Source organism: Canis lupus, chromosome 34 (assembly GCF_011100685.1).
Source record: "Canis lupus familiaris isolate Mischka breed German Shepherd chromosome 34, alternate assembly UU_Cfam_GSD_1.0, whole genome shotgun sequence".
Classification (NCBI taxonomy): Eukaryota; Metazoa; Chordata; class Mammalia; order Carnivora; family Canidae; genus Canis; species Canis lupus.
The window spans coordinates 33,544,726-33,550,725 of NC_049255.1; the positions used below are offsets into that span (position 1 = coordinate 33,544,726).

Consider the following 6,000-nt stretch of genomic DNA (forward strand, 5'->3'; position numbering starts at 1 on the left):
GTGTCTTTTATGTGTATGTGTGTATGGGAGGGTTGGTATATTAAAGTTTTGTTTCTTTGTGTGATGGTCACCTGTTCTTAAAAAGGTATGTATCAGACTTTCCTGGAAATAATGTTAGGAGTCCAAAGCATAATGCAGAAACTGATGAGACTTATCTGCATGTAATCCGTGCAGTACCATGAATAGCAATGAAGTGGGGAGATTAGAGCCCCCGGCAAGGTGAGATCTGCCAGTTGTTATATTTCTCAAGAATTATACTGAAACTTAATTCTGCTTATGGACAAAGTGCTATGTCCTGAAGTATAGATGATGAGTAAACAAGAACAAGAAAGAATCTTCTTTTCTGTGATGTGTGTGCATAAATGAGCTCTACAAATTTATTTTATTTCCCTAATTGATTTCATGGAGGAATCCTATTGAGTGAATATGGGAAAAGCAATTTTTACACTAAACTTTAGCGTAAAGGAAAGCAAATGATTACTAGAGGTCCTCAAGTTAATTATACTACAGAGAAATCAATACAAAACCATATTGCAATGTTTATTTCAGTTATGGACCTGTATGTGTATGGTTGGAAATTGTTTCAATCTTGCTATAAACTAAGTGGAAGTTTACTTTCAAGATAACAGAAAGGTAAATATCATCTATGTCAACATCAAAAACAGTTAAAAACTGAGATCTGATAACACAATACAAATGCTTTGTGCTAAAGTATTTCTAGTATGATAAAATGACTTCCTGTTGCCTGTGCAAAAGTTAGCATGTTCTTTCTTTTGATTTTTTTCCCCTTTACTTTCTCATTACATTCCATTTGAAGTACCTGTTTTTTCTTCCTCCAGTCATCACTCTGTCTTTACATGTCCTTGGGTTAGTCTTGACTATTACTCGGGGTTTAAAAGCCAGTATTTTCTGTTATTTCCAATTTACCATATTTTAAATCAAGCTATTGCCTGCATTCTTTAAACCCCTTTGTGTTTTCTCTATTGCTCTCAATCAATGGCCTTGCAGCCCCATGTTCAGATGAGCTAGAAACCCGGATATTATCATGCATTCTTCCTCCATCCCAACACCCAGTCTTCAGCCTCAGTGGATGTTCAACATTCTTTCACTGCTACAAATCAAAATTCAGGTTCTTTTTCACCTGAACATTGCTGCTACTTTCTAACTAGTTGCTAGTATCTTACCACTTCTGGTAAAACACCCACACTCTCTGGCATTGTGTTCATGGCCTGTCCCAGTGTGGCCTCTGCAATCCTAATCTTCCACCAGTTTCTGCATCTCTCCCCAGACCCTCCCTCTTCCTTGTTCTCTGGTGATAATGGACTTCTAGGAGCTCCTTAATTTTTCATCTCCCTTCTCCCTCTTCTTGAGAGGCTCATTTTATTTTAATTACTCGTTGGTGAGTCCCTTTTCATCTCCTGTGTCATTAGTTCCACTCTCTCACCCCACGTCCTGTATGAGTGATAGTCTGCGCAATGACCCTGTTATGTGGCCTGTGCCCTTTGAGCAAATGCTACCTTGACATGAAACTTTCTTTTTCTTTTTAAATTTTTTAAATTTATTTATGATAGTCACACACACAGAGAGAGAGACAGAGAGAGAGAGAGAGAAAGAGGCAGAGACACAGGCAGAGGGAGAAGCAGGCTCCATGCACCGGGAGCCCGATGTGGGATTCGATCCCGGGTCTCCAGGATTGCGCCCTGGGCCAAAGGCAGGAGCCAAACCGCTGCGCCACCCAGGGATCCCGACATGAAACTTTCTACAAAGAAGTCAGTGTTAGTGAAATGCCAGGTGGGAATTAAAGCATAGTGTTTTGAGAAGTAAAGTCCAATGACCTTGTAAAGAACTAGAAATAGTAAAGAAATATATATATATTTATATATATATAAAATAATTATATTATATATATATATAATAAATCAAGAGTTGTTGTTGGATGTTTACTTGTCACTTCGGGGTATGATGTCTATAACAGAGTCTGAGATCATGGTGTGTTGGGGGTAGAGGGGTGGTGGTCCTGGTGGTTAGAGTGGAGGTGAGAGGCCCAGGCAAGATGGATCTTTCTGTCTCAAGATGCCAGAAAGGTAAAAGCCAAAGAAGCAACCACAAAACTAAGTTTTTAGAGGACACTGAAGATCAAGGTAAGATACAAAGTACAATCCCTAGGTTTAAATGTTGGTGTAAGGCTGATAATGAACTGAAGCTGAGCAGAGAATCAGGTAGAAATGGAACTGCGTAGGAACAGAGAGGGAATGGAGTGAGGGGGTTTCTGGACCATTGTCAGGATCAAGCATGAAATGTCCTTAGTTTGTCCTTTTTTTGGAAGGAACATAAAGCATGAAGCTTGGGCACATTGGACTGACACAGGCCACTGATTTCAGCAACCTCTGGTGTCCCATTTCCAAATTCAGATTAAAATGAAGGCCGATAAATCCTGCTCTGCTGTCTCTAAATAATTGGGATTGGAATTGGATTATGGGGTTTATTCTTTTTTTTGGGGGGGGGGGTTATTTCTAAGGTATCCTTTAGCTCAACTGTGTTTCACATCTATGATTTTATTTTATTTGGTTATCTGTGGTAAACCATAATTGTATTTTGCTAATTTGGAAATAAGTCATATCAGCATGCTTTTTCTCTGTAACTTAGTTTCTGTTTTCCTTTTAATATTGAAAGTTTGTGATACATATGTATAATATCCTAAATTAATAAAAATTACTTGAGTCTTTAGAGTTTCTTAAAATTACATGGTATGATTTTTGGAAAGCTCTACATTTTCTAAAATCAGATTCGTCAGGTGAAGCTTAAGGTAGTTTGAAGAGATTCGGTGGACTTATATTTTGGCAATATACCTTAGATTGTGTTTTTATATCTTTTCTCTTTTGGTAGCACATGCGAATGTATGCCAACATTAGATAGACTATATTAAAATGCAGGCCTTGTAAATACAGCTTGGCGATGGAGAAAGTTAGACATTTAAGTTTGGAATGATTGGTATAAAGTATGTTGAATGAAACTGTGTAGTTGGATTTCCCAAATGATAGGAAATAGGCAATAAAGAAATATATATAAAATAAATCAAGAGTTGTTGGATGTTTACTTGTCATTACAAATTATTTTGGAGATAGTACAGATAATCTGAATGGAAAATTGTACCAGAAATATCTTCCTCTGAGCCATTTATACCAGCTGTTTTGTAAAATGTTACTTATCCAATGATTTTGTTGTATCTTCTCTTGCTTTATTCCTTTACCTTCTTCTGCTGATTTTCCTGACTTCAGAGAGCTCTGTAAGAAGTTCCAGATGTGCTCTCCTGGCCCATGAAATCAAGTGTGGGTGAGACCTGGTGCACAGCGGGAAGGCGACCCATACTTGGTTTCAGAGGCTGCGAGAATATCTACAGTTTTGAGATGAGAGGATGCCACACATGTTTATACAGGCCTTTCAGAGAACAAAAACTTCAGGGCGACTTTGTTTTATTAAAGAGAGAGAGAAATAAGAAACAGAGATAAACTCATAATTATTTTATATTTCTGGTCCAATAGAATTTTTTAGAACCTTTTAAATAACAGGAACCGGTTGACACATAATGATTTGACACCTGTCAATGATTTTTAAAACATTGTACAAATACGAAGCTTCTTCCTCCTTAAGCACATACCTCTTCTCCCCACACCACTTCAACTGTGGTGGTCAGTTTGCCCATGATCCTGGACTAGCTCCTTGGGAGTGAACAGAGGTGGACAGAGATGCAAGGGCAAGAGAACAGCTTTGACTGGGGTCCTCATTTATGCTTTGGCATCTACCCACTATTTTTCTAACCACATCTTTTTCACATACCGAGCCCCACTCACAGCTGATTACCTATAGGGCCAAATATACTGAGTTAGTGATTTGCTAGAATTGCATTTTTTTTTTCTGTATAAAAGATTGGGATATATATGAATGGATAAATAATTATAGATATAGATATCATAGATATATACGGAATAAATATATATATTCCAATCAATATATTCATATATATATGTGTGTGTGTGTGATTTCTTTTTTATCCTATACTTTTAAATTTAATTTAATTTTGCTTGGAGGGGAGCACATAGTAGTGTTGATATGGGTTGTCATCCGTTAAGCTATAGAAACCCTTTCAAAATTGCTTTTTAGGGATCCCTGGGTAACGCAGCGGTTTAGCGCCTGCCTTTGGCCCAGGGCGCGATCCTGGGGACCCGGGATCGAGTCCCACATTGGGCTCCGGGTGCATGGAGCCTGCTTCTCCCTCTGCCTGTGTCTCTGCCTGTCTCTCTCTCTCTGTGTGACTATCATAAATAAATAAAAATTTTAAAAAAAGATTTTAAAAAAATTGCTTTTTATTTTTTCAACTAGAATTCTGAAGACCTGGATTCTTGGCATAAAAATTTAAGCTAGAAAAGCAAGTTCTGTTAAGTATATATTATATACCTCCTGGCCATGGATTTTGGTAGGTTTACTTAGAGAAATACGAAATTTGTTTCCAATGAAGACTTCTTCTGTATTGCCTTACTTGATTTTCATGCTTGTAATACATTTTCTCTTTACAAATGGTATTCCTTTGTCTCACTTATGATAATTTAATCTATAAATATGCAAAATTAATAAAGGACACATCTCCATTTTGTTAGACTCTGATACTTAGAGCAAATTCTTTGCTCAGGCTTTTTCTTGGTTGAGAAATGAGTTGGAGCAACTCAGCTCCCTTTTAACTGTCTTCTCAATTAAAGAACCTCTCTTGGATGATCTAGAGAAGTACTGTCCAATAGATTTTTCTCCAGTGATGGAAGTGACCTACCAGATTTTAGGTCTAATATGGTAGCCAATAGTCATGGATTTGAAATATGGCTAGGACAATTGAGGAGCTTTTTTTTTTTTCTTCATTTATATAGCTATAGGTCCTTAATAACACTTTATTGGACAGCACAGTTCTAGAATATGTCATTTAGACAATTTCCTTTAGGTTAAGATTTCACCAATGCACCTTTTTTTAGTTTTCTTATGAATATGGTAGGTTTTGATTAGTAGCCTAAGTTTATATATTTGGAACAATTTTAATTTGTCACTAGTACTTATATGATAAACAGTCTACAAAATAGTGAACCAAAACTATTTTCCAATTTTTACGCTATTTCTATGGATGTCACATTATTTTATTTTATTTTATTTTAACTTTTATTTATTTATGATAGTCACAGAGAGAGAGAGGCAGAGACACAGGCAGAGGGAGAAGCAGGCTCCATGCACTGGGAGCCCGACGTGGGATTCGATCCAGGGTCTCCAGGATCGCGCCCTGGGCCAAAGGCAGGCACCAAACCGCTGCGCCACCCAGAGATCCTGTCACTTTATTTTTAAGAAAAACACTCATCAGATTTTTGCTGAATGGTAACAGCTAGCCAATTACCAAACAATGACCACAGAGTAATTGACTTTGTCCAGTATTGCATAAACTATTCCTTAAATTACAAAAAGACGATTTGATGTAATTCCTCTTTTCAACCATCTTAAAGTATTGCTGGAAAGATAAAACTAGCAGGCATGAAATAATTAAAAATCAATCAGTGCTAAACTCTATTATGCAAAATAGGAGTGTAAAAGAGGGTGAATCAGTGTAACCATAGTAGCCAATTTCTGCACTTTAAAGTCTAAAAGATCCTTAGAAATCAAGTGTTCTGAATTTTGGACATGATAAAGTTGTTGTCCAGTGGTTTTACCCACTTAGGATTTCACAGCCAGGTAATGACATGTCCAGAATATGAATGGAAGGTTTTCCTCACCCTCAAACCATTGGTCTTTCCACACTACTGTGCCTATAAGACTGCGGTCCAGAGAGGATTGTTTTTAATAATTCACTAAAAAGAAAGCTTGAGGTCAAGCAATTATAAAGCAAGACCTGTTTTAAATATCCGTTTTCTCTGAGTGTTCCTCAAACTTTAGTTACTTAACGCATTCATAAGTTTTGCAATATCATTCTAC

The 6,000-nt window shown here is 37.1% G+C and overlaps 1 non-coding gene across 1 annotated transcript; it reads left to right on the plus strand.

The window, feature by feature from the left end:
- The first annotated feature begins 3,302 nt into the window (after positions 1-3,302).
- Positions 3,303-3,392, plus strand: MIR551B (microRNA mir-551b). Its single transcript, NR_049502.1, has one exon. It is a non-coding gene; the product is annotated as a microRNA mir-551b (primary transcript).
- Positions 3,393-6,000: the final 2,608 nt, after the last annotated feature.